A 19,835-nucleotide genomic window follows, 5' to 3' on the forward strand; every position below is an offset into this window, starting at 1 on the left:
GAGAAGTGCTTGGGAAATAAATTTCCAAAATCCCTGCATGTCTAAGAATGTGTTTATTTTGTTCTCACATTTGATTGATTATTTGGTTGAATACAGAACTCCACGTTTAAAGTAAATCTCCCTGAGAACGCTGGAGCATTACCTCATTATCTCCTTGCTAGAAGATAATCCAGTGCTGCTGATGAGAACCCAGAGCCCCACCTGATCCTTGCCATTGCCCTGCATATTTTTTTCCCCTCTCTCTTTCTGGAAGATTTTAGAATCTCCTCATTATCGGCCTTTTCCTTTTCTTCCCTGCAATGTCATGAGGATGAATCCAGGCGCTGATCTTTCTTCATTCTTCATGGCGGTTCTCGTGGGACCCCCACACTGTGGAGATCTGTCGCTCCTTGGCTCTGACACACATGACTGATCCCATTTGGTGATCAGCTCCTCTCTCTGTTTTCTCTTGCCCTGCCCAGGACGCTTCTTCAGCGGGCCTTGGTCTTTTCAGGTTGATCACATGACGTCTCAGCTCATCTCTCATACTTTTCATGTCTTTTTAAATTTAATTTAATTTTAATTTTATTTTTGTAAAGATTTTATTTATTCATTTGAGAGAGTGAATGAGAGAGAGAGAGAGAGAGAGCACAAGTTGAGGGGGGAGGGAGAAGCAGTCTCCCCACTGAGCAGGGAGCCCGATGAGGGGCTTGATCCCAGGACCCTGCGATCATGACCTGAGTCAAAGGCAGACACTTAACCCACTGAGCCACCCAGGCACTCCACGCTTTTCATTTCTTTTTCAATTTAATTTAACTTTAATTTTTAAAAATATTTATTCATTTGAGAGAGAGTAAATGAGAGAGAGAGAGGACAAGGGGAGGGGGCACAGGGAGGGGGAGAAGCAGACTCCTTGCTGACCAGGGACACCCCACCCCTCCATGTGGCACTCGATCCCAGGACCCTGGGATCATGACCTGAGCTGAAGGCAGACACTTAACTGACTGAGTCACCAGGTCCCCCACACTTCATCTCTTTGTGGGTTTTATTTTGTTTATTTTCAGCCTAGGAGATCCGTTGACCAGCATCGCCCGGTCCCCCTGTTGTACATATTTCCTTCGTTTTGTATTTTAGCAGTCACTCTTCATACTTGCACAAACCGTCCCTCTGTTCAGGCAACCCATTCCATAGCAATGTTCTTATTTTGTGGGTGTGGTTTCTGCTGGAATCTCTCAGAGCATACTCATTAGAGTTTTTCTTGGATCATTTTTATGCTTCCTTCCCTTCCCTGTGTTATCCCTCTCCACCCGTGGGAGACACTTGTCCTATTTGCTCAGAAAGTACCCTCTTTCAAGCTGCTGCTTTCTGCCCACATTTCCGAAGGCCCGGGGTTGACACATGTTTTCCGACCTCCTGGCTGAGAGGCTGGCGGGGCTCTCTGAGGCAGACGTGGCACACCAGGTTGACTTTTCTCCAGGGCAGCGCTGTGCAAAATCTGGCCCATGGACCCCAGACCTTCTGGGCAACAGAAATCGAAACTGAGTGCTTAGAAACTTTTTTACACCATTTTGACATTGCCACTATAACCGAGCATGATCAGCAAGTTTGTATCTTGAGTATCTTTTTTATTTAATTTCATGGGGCTGGGGAATGTCTTCTTCTATCGATATTTCTGGAGACACTGCTCTGTGGGGCCCAGGTCCGGGAGGTCTAGGAATGCTGTCCCTCTGATAAATGTCACATGAGGAGGGGTCTCCTTGGGCCACTGTCCCCATTCTGAGAGCCCTGGACACTCAGCAGCTTTCCTTAGAAATATTTCTTTGGCCTTACAATTTTAAATTTTCTAGTAGCAACGTTAAAAAAGCAGGTGAGATTCATTTTAATAATATCTTTTATTTAATTGAACATATTAAGAATAATGTTATTTCAACGTGCAATCAACATCAAAATTATGATTGAGATATTTTATATTCTTTTTTTACAAACTGAGTTTTCCAAATTTGGTGTGTCTTTTACACATATAGCACCTGAATTCAGACACTAAATTTTCCTTGGAAATATATGACCTCTACTAAGATTTTGTGAAATTTACAGTTGGAAAAATAGATTAAGACACAGTTCTGTCTTCATAGGGGCTCAGGTTCCACAGTGTGTGCATTTGTCAAAACTGATTTCACGACATAGTTAAAATCTATAAATTTTACCTAAAAAAAGCCAAACCAGCCTCCATTTAAAGATATGCATGTATGTATGTATGTAAATTTTACCCAAAAAACCCCCTCTAGTTAATGATATGCATGACGAAGTATTGAAAGGTAAAGTCTGCTGATGTTTTCAACTTACTTTGAAATGTATCATCAGAAATAAGGATTGATGGCTACAGGGATACATAGATGGATACTTACGTAATAAATCAAATCTAGCAGATTGTTCATTGTAGAATCAGGTGGGTTGCATATATGGATGTTCACTATACAATTTTTCTAACTTGTCTGAATGCTTAAAAATTCTAAGAAAGTGTTGGGGAGAAAAAGAGGCATGTCTTCAACGAGCTGTACCTGCATATAATCCCATTGCGAAATCTTAAAATTACAATGTTGAGTGGAAGAGCCAGACCCCAAAGAGAATCTAGGTATGGTTCCATTTACACAGGTTTTGGGCTTTCTAGGTGAGAGGTCAGGCACAGTTGATCTGTGCTGTCAAAGGTCAGAATGTGGATATCTATGGTGGGGAGCGTGCCTAAAAAGGAGCACAGCTGGTAGTTCTGAGGCACAGATGAAGTCCTATTTCTGATTATGTGTGTGGGTTACAGGGGTGTGTGTTTGCTTTGTAACAATTCACCAAGCTTTTTGCAGAAATTTGCCCCTGGCTGTGTGTATAGCTCCATAATCTGTTCTTGTTGTTGTTTTAAGGCATACTGACCCTTCGCACTCTGCATAACGGAAACCAGACTTCTTGAAAACCACACTGCCTCATGTGAAGGTCTCACTGGGAGATCCCAGTGGATCTGGGATCCACTGGTCCCAAGCTAGTCCTCAAGACTGGGGACTTGGATGCTCTGGGCCTTGGTGCTGTTTATTTGGGGGAACTTTCTCGCTGTGCGGGTCTCGATTACATTCTTGAACATGCCCCGCAGAAAGCGAAACGGTGTTCCTCAAGTCCCTAGTGCATGCACATCACCACCACTGCACCCCTCAAGACTGCCCAGATTTCGGATTCTCCTGTGCTCTGACCACACACCATGATTGATTTATCTCTTGCTTAATGTGTTAATGTATCAAATGCCTTTCCCTCTGGTAGCTCAAGGGACTTTTCTCAGAGAACTTAAAACATGAAACGGGAGGTCATGTTCTCTGGCTGTTACGGGGGTAAATGAAAAGGGGGGCAGAGGGAGAGAAGAATGGCAAACCGAGGCAGGATAGGAGAGGTGTGGCGGCCTGGGGAAACAGTGACACCTCAGCAGGGAGACTAGGGCCCCAGATCCCCAGGATGTGTCTGACTCTCCAGATTTTTAGGTTCACGATTCAGATCAACTCTCAGGCAGGATCTTCCCACCCAGTGAAGATCAAGGCCCCCCTAGGGCCTATGGCCATAGCTGTCAGGAGTAAATTACTAAAACGTGGACATTTGGAAACCACAGTTTCTCTCACAGGGGTCCTTCAGCAGAACTTGGAGAGCACTAGCGGGGGTGGGTGCGCCGGGCCCAGAACAGGGGGTAGGGGGAGGAAGGCACAGGTAAGGCTCTGTGGCCATGACACGTCCAGGAGAGGCACGAGGGGCCCTTGGGGGGAGAGGACCGCCAGGCAAGCCCAAGGAAGTTTCCAGAACAGAGGCTGAGGGTGAGATGAGCCGGGGGCGGGGGGGGGGGGGGGGGGCCCGCGCAAGGCTACAGGATTCCTAGCTTCCCGCTCCTTTGTGGGAAAAGCCTCCCGCCAAATCACAGGGACGAGGTCTGGAAGTTCTTCAGAACGTGACCAATTCCTGTAGGGGGACTGCTGCCTGAAACCCCACCCGGCGCTGGAGAAGGCGGCGTCCCTGCCCGAGGCACCCCCTGGGCCCCTGCAGGTTCCCTGAGCCAGAGCGGTGGACTGGGGGTCTGAGCTGCGGCCCCAGAGCCCGCCGGCTCTCCCCTCCGCTCCCCTCCTCTCCCTGGGCCCGGGGACCCAAGCCCCGCCCCGCCCCCCCTTCCTTATCTCTTTCTAACCTTATGCATTTTTTAGTCTCATTTCCTGTCGGGTTTTGCATTTCCCTCCCCTGCCAGCCTATGACACACTTTCTCTCATTTTTTCTCTCTTTCACCTCCTCCGGCCTCGGGACTCCGGCCTGGGTGACGCGCAGCCCCCTCCCGGCCCTGCAGCCCCTGCGCGGGCGGCGCCCCTCGGACCCCCGGGCGCTGAGGGCCCGAGGGCCGGGGCCCAGGGGGAAGCCGGCGGCCTGCGCGGAGGAGGCGGCCGGCGCGGCTGGCGGAGCATGAGCGCCCCAGGTAGGCAGGGCGGACGCGGGGGTGGGGGGCGCGGGGCGCGACTGGGGGGGGCGTAGTGTGGGGATGCCGCCGCGGGGGGCGCCGTCCCGGCGGGGGTGCTGCGGGGGGAGAAGGCACGTGGGGGTGGGACAGCGCAGGGTTGGGGGGGAAACCACAATGCATCCGCGCCCGACGGGGGGGGGGAGCGGAGGTAGACTGGGGGGGCGCGGGGGACGGCGCCGCTGGTGGGGGGGGCGCGGTCGCTGTAGGGGCGCGCCTGGGAAGAGCACAGGCGGGGTGGGAGCGACATGAGAGGTCTGGGATGGCTTGCTCTCCTTGCCTCGCGGAGCTGGACCCCCATCCATCTGTCTCCCCCTCCCCTCTTTCTCTGCCTCACTCTCCACGCCGTCCCTTACCCTCCCCCCACCCCGCCCCAGCCCTCCCCTTCCAATTCTGATTTCTTCCACTTTCCACCTCCCCGTGTCCCCTCCGTGCCTCTCTGGGGCAATCTGTCTCTCCGTGTCTCCTCCTGGCAGAGTCCCCACACCCTTCCCAGAAGAAGGGGATGATCCGGGGGGAGCGGGTAGGTGGGGAGCGGGTGGGTGGCAGTGGCCTGGCAGGGCGCCCCTCCGTGCACCTGCTCCACAGAGAGGAAAAGAACCTTTTCTAACACCTGAAAGGACAGGAAGTTTCCAGACCACAGCGAGGCCTGACTCAGAGGCTCCCGAGAAGGTGGGGCCCCTGGGTGCAGAGGGGAAGGACAGCTTCTCCCATGGGGAGTATATGAGAAGGGGACAGGAGGGGCCCCAGTTCCCAGCAAAGCCAGGAGGAGGTCCTGATGACCCCCACCTGCAATTCCCTTCCCTGGACCGAGGACCACCCCAGCACAGGGTTAGGCTGGAAGCCTCCCCCCATCCCAAGCTCTCCTGTGCTCTGGGGCACCGGGAGGGAAGGTGAGTTCTCTGTGGCTTCAGAGCTCAGAGCATAGTTGGAGGGGCCACAGGGAGGCAGGTAGGCTGTAGGCCTTTCCAGTTGCCCCTGCCCTGCAGGAACGGAGAGGTTTGTCCAAGCTGTGAGCCTCCCTGCGCCAGCTCAAGAGTGTGTCAGCGGAGGGCCATTTGCTTACACCTGGTCTTGGACCAAACTGACCCCTGTGCCCAGACTGCCCTAAGAGCCTTTGATTTGTAGTTCAAAAAATTTGTCCTGACATTTATAACTCTCTTGAAGGTACAAGGCTACCAACCTTCCAGAAAGGGAAAACATGTTGGTCAGTCCCTTGACAGTTACTGAGTGCCTACTCTGTGCATGATGTGCCCTGCAGACCCCCAGGGGCATGGGTTCATGCAAGGACAGGAATTCAGTGAAAACTCCCCACCTCGGTCCTTTCCCTGAATGTCCACTTCTGTCCACCCCCAAGGAAGCCATAAAGAAATGATGGTCCCACCGTGGGCCATGGGTGATCTGTGGGCAGAGGGAGCCTGACACTGAGCCTTGCCACAATCCAGCAAAAAGGTTTGGTGTGTGTGGATTATATTAGCACCGGCATCAAAAAGGAAGGCTGCTGGCCCCACCAGTCCGGTCTTGAGTCAGCACATGAATGATCCTTTATGTGATTTTTTTCTTAATGGTGGTAAAATACACATAACAAAATTTACCTTCTCCACAGCTGTTAGGTCTGTAGTTCAGCGGGATTAAGTGCATTCATAGCGTGGTGCCACCATGTCCAGAACTTTCTCATCTTCCCAATCTGAGACTCTGTCCCCATTTAACACTAACCCCTACCCCCTCCCCTCAGTTCCTGGCATCCACCCTTCTGCTTTCTGTCTCTGTGAGTCTGATTCCTCCAGGGACCTCACGTAAGGGGGTTCATACAGCAATTGTCTTTTTGTGGCTGGCTTGTTGCAATGAGCATGATGTCCTTCAGGCTCACCCACGTTATAGCGGGCATCTGATTTTCCTTCCTTTTCAAGGCTGAGTAGTGTTCCACGGTGTCGACGGACCCAGTTTTGTTTTATCCGTTCATCCTTTATGAGGTCTTTTAAAAGGACTTGTGAACCTAACTGTTCGTCGGAAGATGATGGCCCTTGTTTGAATCAGTCAGTGGGCACGGTCTGTCTAGGGGATGCTGCCCTGGGCGCCATCGGGGGCACACAGAAGGGATGTGAGACCCAGATGTCCTCGCCCTAAGTAGGTCGTGCCGAGCAGTCTGGGCACACTGTGACCGGAGCGTACCGAGACTCAAACAAGATGGAATAGACCTGAGGGGAGGGAGCGTAAAATGAGAACACACGAAATGTGACAAATGACAACCTTTGCGAGTATTACCGAGATCTGGAGAGGAGAGGTAGGACAGAGAGTGAGGTCCAGGCTTTCCCACGCAGCCCAGCTGGGTGGACTCCGTCACCTGGTTTCCTGGTCCGCAAACCCCATCTTCCGGGCAGTTGTGTGGCTATACTGCGGTATCCCATCAGCCTAGAAAATATTGGCATTGATTTAAATATAGAAACAGAGAGAAAAGGAGAAGACAACTTTTCGGGAAGCCCCTGAAACACGCTTTTCTCCTAAGGACAGTTTCCCAGATGCCAGTCCCGCCCTGGGCCACGCCTCGCGGGAAGAACACGCCCAGGCATCGTCCCCTACACTGTCCACGAGCTCCCCGTGCTCTGCGGGTCCGTGGTTTCAGTGGGGTGACTGTTCTCAGGAGGGTGCCCTTTTTTGGTCATGATCTGTTCAGGGCTTCGAGATTATGATGGTCGCTGTCCCGTTTGTGTTAGGGTGTCCATGGCCCGGTGCCAAGGAGTAATGGTTGTGTTCCCGCCTCCCCGGGCTTGTGTGGTCTCCTCCTGCACCAGCCTGAGGGTCAGGCTCCCCCAGACACATCTGTTGTGTCACGGCTCCCCATGCAGCTGGGGAGGGGGGTCATTCCCCGGTGGAGGATGCTCCTCACTCGTGGCTGAGCCGGAGGGAGGGGCGTGCAGACTCCATACCCCAAAAGAAGGCTCCCTCCGCCCTGTTGGTTTCTCTTTCGAGGGTGTAGGCTTCCTTCCTGCCTCACTCCTACTCAGGAATGAGCAGTCCTTGTACAGACACGCAGCAGTGACAAGGCGGCCCCCCCCCCCGCCGCTCTGTCCCACATACCCCACAGATCCTGGGGGTGCTGCAGGCAACACTCGTCATGCTTTGCTTTCTAGAGTCACCACCACCCCCTGGTGCTGGCCCCGTCTGCGAGGAGGCAAGATCCTTGAGTGGGAAGATCTGCAGTCTTGGAGCCAGGCCGACAGGGCGTCCACCCTGGCTCTGCAGCGCACTAGCTGGGTGACCTCAGGAAACTCAGGAAAGTCATCATGGCTCTGAGCCTAAATTGCACATGTGCAAAATGGGTATAAAAACACCACCCCTACGTTCGTGTAGACCACAGTGTTTCCAAATGAAGGTGCCCAGAGGACTTCTGCTTTTAAAGTTGTACTTCTGACATGGTTCCTTGTGATGGAGGGTGGGGAGCAGGAGGTAGGACAGAGTGATGAGTTAAATACGAAACAGTATGTACCATAGCGCTATCTTCTAATTTACAAAAAAAAAAAAAAAAAATCCGTGAGACGCAGGAATTGGCACGCTTTCTCTGTAAAGGTCCAGATAGTAAATACTGTGGGCTTTTCGAGCCAGATGGTCGCCGTGGAAACTGCTCAGCTCTGGTCTTGCAGCCTGAAAGTAGCTGCAGACGTGAATGAGCGTGGCCAGATTGGGCCACGGGCACAAAATGGGGGTGCAGGATTCACCCTTGACCAATAGTTGTCCAACTGCAGAGTGGGGGAACTAGACCCAAGAGGAAAACTCTTTTTTTTTTTTTTTAAGATTTTATTTATTTGAGAGGGAGTGAGCACAAGTTGGGGGGAGAAGCAGCAGAGGGAGAGCGGGGAGCCTGACGTGGGACTCGATCCCAGGACCCTGAGATCATGACCTGAGCCAAATTCAGATGTTTAACCAACTGAGCCACCCAGGCGCCCCAGGAGGAAAATTCTTAAAGGACATGAGCAAACAGAATACGAACATACCAGCCAACGAGCTACCTTTCTAATGAAATGCACACAAAGTCATGCAACAGGGGCGTGCCATTTTACACCTGTTGCACTGGCAAAGGTCAAAAGGTTGAGGGACAACAGGCGCCCATACAGCGTGGCTGTAATGATATTTACCAACAGGGTAAGTGCATAAACCCGCTGGTCTAGGAATCCCTCTTCTAAGAATTTATCTCACAGATGGAGTGTTTCTGTGCGCCGGTATTCACTGTAGCATTGTTTATCACAAGAAAAAGTTTGGAGCCACACAAATGTGCCCCAGGAGTGAGGTCCATCTGATACCACAGAATTCTGCAAGGCCATTAATGGACCAGGCGGGACTCTAGGGCACATCCGAGGAGTTTCTGGACAAAAAAACCCTAGCACATGTAAGAATCTGCTCTAGTAGGGACCTTGGGGAGAGGGGCTTGGTATTTATTTTGTGTTTTCTAGTATTTATTTTCTGTCCTTGTCTCTCATTTTCTTTTTTTACCAAGAGCATCTGTTATCTTTATGATCAAGAAAACAACAACGTAGGGGCGCCTGGGTGGCTTAGTTGGTTAAGCGTCTGTGTTTGGCTCGAACCCTGATCTCAGGGTTGGGCTCCCTGCTCAGCCTGGACTCTGGTTCTCCCTCTCCCTTTGCCCCTCCCCCTCGCTCATGCGTGCACTCTCTCTCTCTCTCTCAAATAAATAAAATAGAATAAAAAAAGGAAAACAACAATGTAAAGTCAGGTTAGGAAGAGTGTCTAGGGTCGTCCCCATCCACTGCTGCTGCCGACCTAGCTTCTCTGGGTCCCACCGGCCAGCCCCCGAGAGAGCCTGACTTCCGATCTGTGCTGCATCCCAGTAAGAGAAATCCCAGAGCTCAGCGCTCCCATCGAAAGGCAAGACACCTCCCGAATCTGATGTGCGCAGCTGCTGAGCTTTTCCATCCACCCACGTAGCCAAGCACCCAGATGGAGCCACAGGTCCCTTCCAGGGCCCCCGGGGTTGGGGAGTGTCTCGAGCCCCTGCCCTGTCGCTAACCCCCCACCTGCTTTGCCTGTCCTTGAACATCACCTAAACGGAACGATGGGGCATGCCCCCTTTTGCGTCCAGCTTGAGACCTGCTCGTTGGCACGATGTACAGCAACACCGATTCTCAGAGTGGTGCTGTATGAACATCCCCCACTTTCTTTACAGTCCTGCTGCTGGGAAGCATCTGCATGTTTGCACTTTGGGGCTCTTATGATAAAGCTGCGGTGGACATTCTTGCAGAAGTCTTGGTGGCAATGACCCTTTTTTTTTTTTTTTTTAATCTGGAGGCAAAGAGAAGCCCCACACCAGCATCACTGAGCTTCAGTAAATTGTTATTTTAGTGGGTGAACGTTGGAATGAAATACAACTAGGTCTTACCAACATTAGTTAGTGCTTCCTTCCTGGCCTCTGAGTAAGGATTATGTGATTCACCAAAGTTTTCTAGGAAGAAATGGCCTTTTTTTTTTTTAAAGGGATTCGAGTGTAGTTGGTTTAGGGGGACGTGTTCCGCTGAATAGTGGTGATACCTCACACGGCCCTCCCAGGCTCCAGGCTCCAGGCTCTAATTCTCAGGTGCTTTTTGAAAACCCGTGTGTTGACCTCCACCACTCCTGGGGCACCGGAGCCCTGGGTCATCCCTGTGTGTGGACGAAGAGACAGGTGCACGGAGATCCCCCGTTCCCGGGGACGTTCTCTGTCTCTGCAAGCCGTGTCTCCCGGGGCCCCTCGGGGAGGTCCTGTCGCATGGCTTCTATATTCAGGGAGGTTTTAGGTCCCAGAGGAAAGTGGCTCCCAAGTAGGGGAGACCCCCCCCAGACTGCAGCAGAGCACGGGGAGTTCGCGGGGAACAGACCAATCTCCTTCTCCCTCAGTGTCATACAGAACGTTTACACCGTGTGGCGTCTTTTTAAACTAATTTTTTAAAATACGCTTTTAAGCCCAACATTCTCCGTCTTGTGGCAGAGTCAGACGAACGGAGCCAAGAGGCCCTCCTGCCCTAAGCTGGCGGCCACCCTCCCTCGTGGGTCTGGGCACACGGCTGCTCTCCACCCTCCTCCGCCCCACACGGGTGCCAGACCCTGTCTTGTCTGTCCAGAAACTCCTGGGGCCCCTGCACCCTTGCTCTCCTGCATCGCCCACGTCTCCCTTCTCTCCAAGGATCATTGCCATCCACGTACAGATAGGATGCAGCTCTACCCGCCTTTAGAGAAAAGAACAGCCCCCCAGCCCCCGCTTTCCTGGCCGTTTGTGGCTCCCCACGGGCCTGGCTCTGGCGGGTCTGCTGCGGCTGCTCTGCCACAGCGGGGACTTACTGTCTCAGTCCTGGAGGCTGGAAGCCCCAGACGAACGTGCGGGCAGGGCTGGGGTCTCCGGAGGCCCCTCTCCGGGGCGAGTGGACCGCCGCCTTCCTGCCGTGTCCTCACGCAGCCCTAACCCCTGTGTGCGTTTGCCGCTGACACTCTGTGTGTGTCCCGTTTCCTCCTCTGACAAGGCTACCGGTCATGCTGGGTTGGCTAACAGCTTCATTTTGACTTAACCACCTCTTCCCAGGCCTTATCTCCAGCTACAGGTCCCGGGGTTAGGGCTTCAGTGTATGAACTCGAGGGATGCACTTCAGCCCATCCGCTTTAGAGCAGGTCCCTTTGGAAATGTTGTCTACACTGTCTGTCCCCGCCCCCCCCATCCTCTGCTGCCCTCTGTCTGCACTCTGTTTCGATAGCTCTTCTCGAGGTCACTGATGGCCCCCAAGTGGTTAGTTCGGGGGTCCGTTCTTAATCCTCCCAGGACCTGATCCTGGCCTCCCATGACCCTCCACCCCCTCCTCCTGAGAACACGGCGTGGGGCCCGCCATACTGACCACTCCTCCCTACTTCTCTTTTTTGATTCCTCAGTAACCCTTGACCTCGGGGTCAGAGTGCCTGGGGCCTCTTTCCCCCACGCTCACCCTCCCCGGGTGCTTCCTATCTCACAACTGCCAGGTCTCATTCTGTTGCCCAGCCTGAGCTCTAGACGCTAACAGCCAACAGTCTCAACTTGTCTACCTGGACATGGAGTAGATCCAGAATTTCCCAACCCTGCCAGGTGCTCAGGCTTAAACACCTCCGAGAGGCTCCTGATTCCTCTCTCAGAAACAGGAGTGCGTCCACTTGCTCAGCGCAGAAATCCCGCCTGCTCTGGTGAGGTCATGGAGGATGCCGTTTTTACACCTTGTTGGTGCATCTGTCTGGGGACTTGCTCCCCCAGCAGGTGGAGTATCCTTCGGTGTGCTGGAGATGCCACCTGGCTCAGCAAGGGGGGACTCGGAGTCTGGGCCATGAACCTGTTGGGCCCGATGCAACACGATTACTAAACAGGACTTGGGATGGCACGTGGGGTCCTTCTTGAGGGCCAGGTCCTTGCGGCTAGCGATGGCTTGCATGAGAAGGACCAAGCTCTGTCGAAGAGTTCTGTGATCGATTGCCCATGTCTGCTGTGGATGTAAAACTGAAAACTGAAGCCTGGGGTGCCCCCGATGATGAGTCATCTTCGCGCTTGCTTGTCATGACCAGGAACCCTCAGAGCCTTAAAAATCCACCATTGCTCCGCAACCTTGAGCAAATCACTTCACCGTCCCAAGATTTTTGCTGCTTCACGAGCAAGATGGAGATAATAATCCCTGCCTCCCTACCACCCAAAATTACGGGGAGCGTAGGAGATAGTGGGTGAGAAATTGCTTTGAAGATAACAAAGCGTTATATAAATGTGAGGTTTTATTGTTATTAATTGACCTCCCTAGTCATGAATTCGTGTTAGCCATGCCTTTCTCTGGACCATTTCCTTGGGCTTTGCTTTCCTTTTCTCCCACTCTGACAAGACCATGCCATTTGGATTTCCCTAGTGATGATGAGGAAGGGATTGACCCTTGATGGCGGGCATGGGGCATGATCTTCCATGCTTGGAAGATCTCGACCTCTTTAACACCAGGGTAGGTGGCTTCCTCTGGGGCCTTGTGGGTTGTCAGGGGTGAGCCATTGTATTGCCAGCCATGGTCTGGTCCCCGCCCCCGCCCCGCCCCCCCCCCCACACTTCGTGATGCTTCTGCACAACAGGTAGGGAATAAAAATCTTCCCAAAGTAAATTTTTGTCTCCCTTCAGGGTTCATCCTTATTACCCAGATTCTGGAGTTAAATCAGTTCTCCCGTTTGGGCAGTTGGGAGTGGTTGGTCCTGCTGCCAAGCACAGCTCTGGTTCATTTCTGGAGTGGGCATCGGCATCTGTCAGTTCTGTCACCTGATAAAAACGTCCCTGTCCCCAAGCCCACACGTCTCCCTTCTTTCACCTTGAATGTTGTTAATGCCCTGTGTTTTCTGTGAAAATCCCAAACAAGAGTCCCCATTTGCAGCCTCCTGTATGCATTAACTTTTCCCTCAGACCCAAGGGAGACATTAGTTCTTATATTATTTGGTTTAAGCGAAGCTTTGGGGCATTTCTTCTTGCCAGTGGTATATTCTGAGTTGGATTCATTGGTCGGGCTCTTATTTATTAGCAAGCATGTTTTATTGTAATTCATTTCCTTCTGGCTTCATTCTCCGGCCTTTGTCATGAACAATGTTTGGTGTGGTGTGAAATGAGAAGTATTCACAACTTCTCTAAGACATAAAGGGTCTTTTTTTCTGGTTTGATTTCTTTCTTTCTTTCTTTCTTTTTTTTTGGTTAGTGGCAGAAAAATAAAGGACTTGTGTTTCCTGTAGGCCTGGAAACAGTGAATCAGATTTTTGTTTTGTTTCAAACCTGAAAATCTCAGGCAGGAGTTGAAAGTCTCTGGACAGAGCTGAACGACGTGTTTAAGGGCTTGGGGTGATGCCCCTTCCCGATGGGCCGTTCCACAGGAGAGGGGGTGGCTACCCACGGAGACTGATGTGAGCGGGACCAGAAGGGTAACCTGAGTCAAACCATCTCTGGGGCATAGTGGGTCCTGACACTTCCTCCCTTGCCTTTCCTGTCCCGGGGGACATTTTCGTGATTCAACACCTGGTTGTTATTCACAGAAGAAAGGGTGTATGTAGTACGTGCGGGCTCTGCCTCCCACCAGCCATGAGACCTCGAACAAGTCTCCGAGCGTCTCTGCACCTCCCCTCATCTGTAAAATGGGGATGGCAGCAGTATTAGGCAAGACACCATCTCCTGAGTGCTCCGCACCTGCAGCAGGCTCGTCCCTTGGGGAGACACACAGGAAGGGACACGTGCACACTCACGGTACAGGTGTACACTGCTCGTTAGCACGGGGACCTAGAGCAAGCTCCGAAGGGCCCCTGCCAAATCTAGAATTTATCAAGAACGGTTTACTCCTCTACCTGATCCCCCGTACCTGAACCCCCATGACTACCGTTATCCACTTACTCATCCCTCACACGTGCCCAGCGTGCGCCGTCCACGGGCCCCCTGCTAGGTGCTAAGGATGAAAAGCTGGCATCCCGGCCCCAACCAGCCTGTAGCGTGGGGAGGAGACAGGTGAGTAAGCACCCAGTGAAGGTGGAGCTGCAGGAGGGAGCACCCGGGGCTGCTGAGGAAGTCACCAAGACTGCCCAGAGCCGACAGAAGCTGAACGGAGTCTGGGAGAATAACAAGACTTTCTCAGCAGAGGACCAGCCTACATTAAGCCACGGAGGGGTGGTTAGTGTCGGGCTCAGATGGAAAAATGGGGGAGGTGTTGGGACAGAGGGAGGAGAGGCCACTGAGAGCCCTGGGAGGCCGTGCCAAGGAGGCAGATGCTGTCCTGTGGGCGAGGGCCGGCCGCTGGGGTGTTCTGGGCAGGATGGATGGGCAGGTTCAAAAGATCACGAGCAGCAGCAAGGAGAACAGATGGGAGACTCCAGGCAAGAGGCAGGGCCCCCCTCTGATGGGACACAGGCCAGGATGTGTTCTATCGTTATTTCAAATAAACTTCACACTGAAGTATAACATTCATACGAGAGACATGCGCGAACCCTAAGCACGCAGCCCGGGGGGGTTACGCCAAGCGCACGTGCCTGTGTCACCAGCACCCAGATCAGGAAGCAGAACACGGCTGGCTGAAAAATAGTGTCATTAATGACAATAATGACTCTCCATGTACTAATAATTCCTAGTATAGGTATGTCCCAAATACTACATGGGACATCGAGGTTCTAAAAATGTATTGGTTGTTTATGCAAACTACAGATCTAATTGAGTGCTCTGCATTCTATAGGGACACCCGAGCGGCATCCGTGTTTTGCACGGAAACATAGCCAGCGACAACCCGTTCTATGAAGAGTCCGCATGTTATGTGTACTGCTGTTGAAGGCTACTTGGGTTGTTTCTGATTTCTTGCCATTATGAAAAAGGGTGCTGTGACCATTCTTATCCCTGTGTTTTGGAGATTCATTTCTGTATTTCCACTCGAGATCGGATCTGCTGAATCATAGAGTAGGCTGCCAGTCAGCTCTAGTAAATACTGTCAAATCCTTCTCTAAGAACGTCCCAGACTACACCCCCATCAGTGACGCACGCGAGTTCCAGCTGCCCTGCGTCTTTGCTCACCCATGCCATTGTCTGTCTCTTCATTGTTACCCATCCCTGCGGGGGTACAGCCAAAAAAAATAATTTTGTGGTTTTAATTTGCATTTCACTTGTGACTAATTAAGTCGAGTTAATTATTATGTGCTTATTGGCCATTTTGGATCTCGTCCCTGGTGAAGCGTCCCCTCAAGTGTTTTGCCTGTTAATCTCTCAGGTGGGCAGTTTCTTATTGAATTACAGTAGTTCTTTATATATGATAGGTAAGAATCTGTTGTCAGATATGTGTATTACTGATATCTTTCTTCAGTTTATGGCTTGCTTTTTCACCTTCTTAATAGAGTATACTGATGAATAGAAGTTTTTAATTTTAACGTAGTCAATTGATGTGGATTTTTTTCTTATGGCCAATTATTTTTTGAATCCTTTGCAAGAAAGACTTGTCTACCCCAAGGTTTGTGGCTTCTTCTAAAAGCTTTATTGTTTCATCTTTCACATTTTTTAAAAGATTTTATTTATTTCTTTGGGAGAGAGAGAACAAGCTGGGAGACGGGTGGAGGGAGAGGGAGAAGCCAGGACCCGGGGATCATGACCTGAGCCGAAGGCAGACGCTTCATCGACTGAGCCACCCAGGCGCCCCTGGGTGGCATCTTTCACATTTAGATCTATAATCCTTCTAGAGTGAAGTTTTTCCTTTAGAATAAACTTTATTGAAGGATAATTTACATACAACAAAACACCCATTTTGAGTTTACAGTTCAGTGTGTTTTGACGGATGTATATACCCATGTGATGACAACCACAATCAAGATATAGACTGTTTCCATGACCCCGTGAAGTTGCCCCATGTCCCTTTGCCACTCGGGGTGTGGTCTATGGACCAGCAGCATCAGCCTTACCTGGAAGCTGGTTAGAAATGCAGACTCTCAGGGACGCGTGGGTGGCTCAGATGGTTAAGCGTCTGCCTTCGGCTCAGGTCATGATGCCAGGGTCCTGGGATCGAGCCCCGCATCAGGTTCCCTGCTCAGCGGGAAGCCTGCTTCTCCCTCTCCCTCTCGCACTCCCCCTGCTTGTGTTCCCTCTCTTGCTGTGTCTCTCTCTGTCAAATAAATAAAATCTTAAAAAAAAAAGAAAAAGAAATGCAGACTCTCAGTCCCCGCCCCAGACCTGCTGAATTAGAATCTGCATTTCAACAATATTCCAAGGTACTTTGTATGCACATTAAAGGCTTAGAGGCAATCTGAGTTCCTTTGGAGAAAGTTGACAAGCCGAAAATGCTGTTTCTATTGTTATAAATAGCATAGCCTGAAGCAAGGCAGAGTAAATGATAGATTATCCAGTTTGGGGGGGAAAATGAAAGTGAGAAGAAGGACTAAGTTGGGAAGAAGGGTTGAAGTCATTATAGAAGCACCCTGTATTCCCGGACGGAGTCCTGGCCCCAACCATGTCGGGCAGGGCTCCCTGAAGGGACGGGATTTGCCACTGGGGAGGCTCCTGGGGCTGCTGCGTCCTGCTCTGTGCCCTGGACCAGCACAGAGAACGCCATCCTAAGGACCAAGCTCAAAAGAGATTTAATTTGGGGGTTCTTGTTACCTTTTTGACTTTGTTTCAAGTTTAAGTTTTATCTTTAAGAAATACATGTATTGGTTTTAAATGTCCAATATTCCCACATGGCTTACAATAAAAAATAGCAGTCTCCCAGCCCCCTCCCTCCCCCACTCCACCGACATCTTAATCACCTTCTCTTGCCATGGCCCCTTAACCCGCATACCTGGTGCCCTGTTCTCCCCGGGGAGCAAACCTTCCTTCTCCTGCTGGGCTGGGAAGGGAATATGGGGGTTAACTGCTCCTTTACCACATCTTCAGCCATGCCTCCTGGTGTAAGCCCTCCCCTGCATGTCCACTTTCTATAGTATAAGATGCCTCTGTTTCCTGAGCCTTTCTGGGCTCTTCTTGCCAGCTCTTCAACCACGAGGCACTAGGTTACATCTCTCTCTAAACCTCTAAACATTTTTAAATAATGCACTAAATATCTCTTAAAAATTCAAAGAAATTGGGGCGCCTGGGTGGCTCAGTCGGCTGGGCATCTGTCTTCGGCTCAGGTCATGATCCCAGGGTCCTGGGATCGAGTACCGTGTCAGGCTCCTTGCTCAGTGGGGAGTCTGTTTCTTCCTCTCCCTCTGCCTCTCCCCCTACTTGTGCTCTCTCAGTCTTGCTCTCTCTCAAATAAGTAAATAAGATCTTTTAAAAATTTAAAACAAATTATATATAAAATAGAGAATATTTTTTTAAGATTTAAGAATAAAAAAATTCTTTTTTAAGAATAGAGAATGTTTTTTAAGATTTTATTTATTTATTTGACAGGGAGAGCGCACAAGCAGGGGAAGTGGGGGGTGGGGAGGGACAGAGGGAGAAGCAGGCTCCCCGCTGAGCGGGGAGCCCAACGTGGGACTAGATCTCAGGACCCTGGGATCATGACCTGAGCTGAAGGCAGACGCTTAACTGACTGAGCCACCCAGGTGCCCCTATGGAATTTATTTTTGTGAATGGTTTGAAATCCCTTTAAATAAACGTATTTCTGAGGGCTGTCCCAGCACATCCTTTCCCCTCTGACCTGCAGCACCGAGTTTCTCAGGACTCAAATTTCCCTCTGCCCTGGCTCTAAATCTGAACTCACTGTCGTGTGCCTTAGATCCTCTTATCTAGCCAAACAAGGACCACACTGTCTTCTTCCCCTTTTGTTTTCTGCCTCCTCAGATTTTAACTGAACATTTTCTGATTCCATTTTATCTCTTCTCTTAGCTTCCCAGTTATACTTCTTTAAAGAATTTAGAAAATACATTAATCCAAGTTCCCCTTCAAATGGCACTATATTGCTCCACATGTGGTATAGGCACGTGATCTCCGAGTATTCCTGGTTTCCCCCCCCGCCCCCCACCATGAGAACACTGTCAATCATTTCCCCAATCCCTGTGGGAGAATCACCTGATACACTGTGACTATTAAGGGAAAAGCCATAAACATTGTTGCTATTGTAGACCCGCCCCAACTTACAGTGGTTACACTTATGATTTTTCATTTTTCGACTTTACAATGGGTGCGTTTGGTAGAAACTATACTTTGAGTTGAATTTTGATATGTTCCCACACTAGCGATTGCAGTATAATTTTCTCTCATGATGCTGGGCAGCAGTGAGCCACAGCTCCCACTCAGCAGTGCCGGGATTACTGACAACCATTCTGCACCCACACACACATTTTTCACTTTCAGCACAGTATCCGATGAATTACATTGAGATATTCAGCCCTTTATTATAAACTGGCTTTGTGTTAGTTGATTTTGCCCAACTGTGGGCCAATGTAAGTGTTCTGAGCTCGTTGAAGGTAGGCTGGGCTGAGCTATGATGTTCGATAGGTGTATTAAGTTACATTTTCGACTTAACAGTAGTTTCAACTTCCAATGGGTTTATCGGGAGGTCACCCCATCATAACTGGAGGATGATCTGTACTTGAGAGAACAGTTCTATTTTAAGGCAATTAAGAATGAGAAAAATGAAAGATCTTATTTTACACTTATTTATTTATTCCTTCTCCAGTGTTCTTCCTTTCTTTGTAATGTTTCCTGCCTGAAGATCCACTTATAACATGTCTTGCAGGGCAAGTCTGCCGGCCATAAATTCTCTGCATTTTAGTTTATCTGAGAAAGTATTTATTTCTACTTCCCTTTTGAGGATGATTTCCTTGGATATAGAATTCTAGGTTGGTAATTTTTTTCTTTCTTGATACTGGGACTACTGCCCTCCACTCCGGCTGCATGATGTCTGATGAGAAGTAAACTGTGATTCTTACCACTGTTGCTTTGTAGGTGTTTTCTCCCCCTGTGGATGCTTTCTAGATTTTCTGTTCATCTTTGGATTTCTGCAGTTTGGATCTGACATATGTAGATGTGTTTTTCTTTTCTTTTTTTCTTTTTTTCAAGATTTTATTTATTTGAGAGAGTGCAGAGTGAGCAAGAGAGAAAGAGAGAGAGAGAGAGAGAGAGAGAGCCTGAGCAGGGAGGAGAGGGAGAAGCAAGCTCCCTACTGAGTAGGGAGCTCAACCCGGGGCTCGATCCCGGGACCCCGGGATCACGACCTGGGCCGAAGGCAGATGCTCAACCGACTGAGCCATCCAGGCTCCCCTGTAGGTGTGTTTTTCTTGTTATTTATCCTTCTTAGTATTCTCTGAACTTCCTGGATCTGTGCGGTTTGATGTTATTAGCTCTGGAAAATTCTTGGTCATTATTAATTCAAATATTCCTCCCGCTTCTCTTTTTCTCCCTGCTCCCCCACTCATCCAAATACATGTATCCTCCACCTCTGATATTATCCAATAATTCTTGCTTATTCTGTTCTGATTTTTTCCCCACTCTTTTCTCTTTCTACATGTCAGTTTAGGAAGTTATATTAACCTATATTCCAACTCGCTGATTTTGTTTTCCCTTGGCCACGTGCAGCCGACCGAGGATCTTGTCAGAGGCACTCTTCATTCCCGATACTATGTTTTTTGCTTCTAGCCTGTTCTCTTGATTCTCATCGAGAGCTCCCATCTCTGCATACGTGGCCCACCTGCATGTTGTCCAGCTTTTCCAGTAGAACCATCCACATATTAACCACAGTTATTTTAAATTTCCCATCTGATAATTCCAGTATCCTTATCATACCTGCGTCTGGTTCTAACCACTGCTTTGTCACTTCAAAATGGATTTTTTTCTTGCCTTTTGGCATTGCTTGTGCTTTTTCGTGGCGAGTCATAGGAACTGAGG

The 19,835-nt window shown here is 50.2% G+C and overlaps 1 protein-coding gene across 1 annotated transcript in view; it reads left to right on the top strand.

Moving 5' to 3' along the window:
- Positions 1 to 4,257: 4,257 nt before the first annotated feature.
- CARD11 (caspase recruitment domain family member 11) overlaps positions 4,258 to 19,835 on the top strand; it is a 109,471-nt gene continuing 93,893 nt past the window's right edge. The window contains exon 1 of the mRNA XM_027613707.2: positions 4,258 to 4,462. The gene's annotated coding sequence lies outside the window, so the exon portion shown is untranslated. The remainder of the gene's footprint in view (positions 4,463 to 19,835) is intronic.

Source organism: Zalophus californianus, chromosome 10 (genome assembly GCF_009762305.2).
Source record: "Zalophus californianus isolate mZalCal1 chromosome 10, mZalCal1.pri.v2, whole genome shotgun sequence".
NCBI lineage: Eukaryota > Metazoa > Chordata > Mammalia > Carnivora > Otariidae > Zalophus > Zalophus californianus.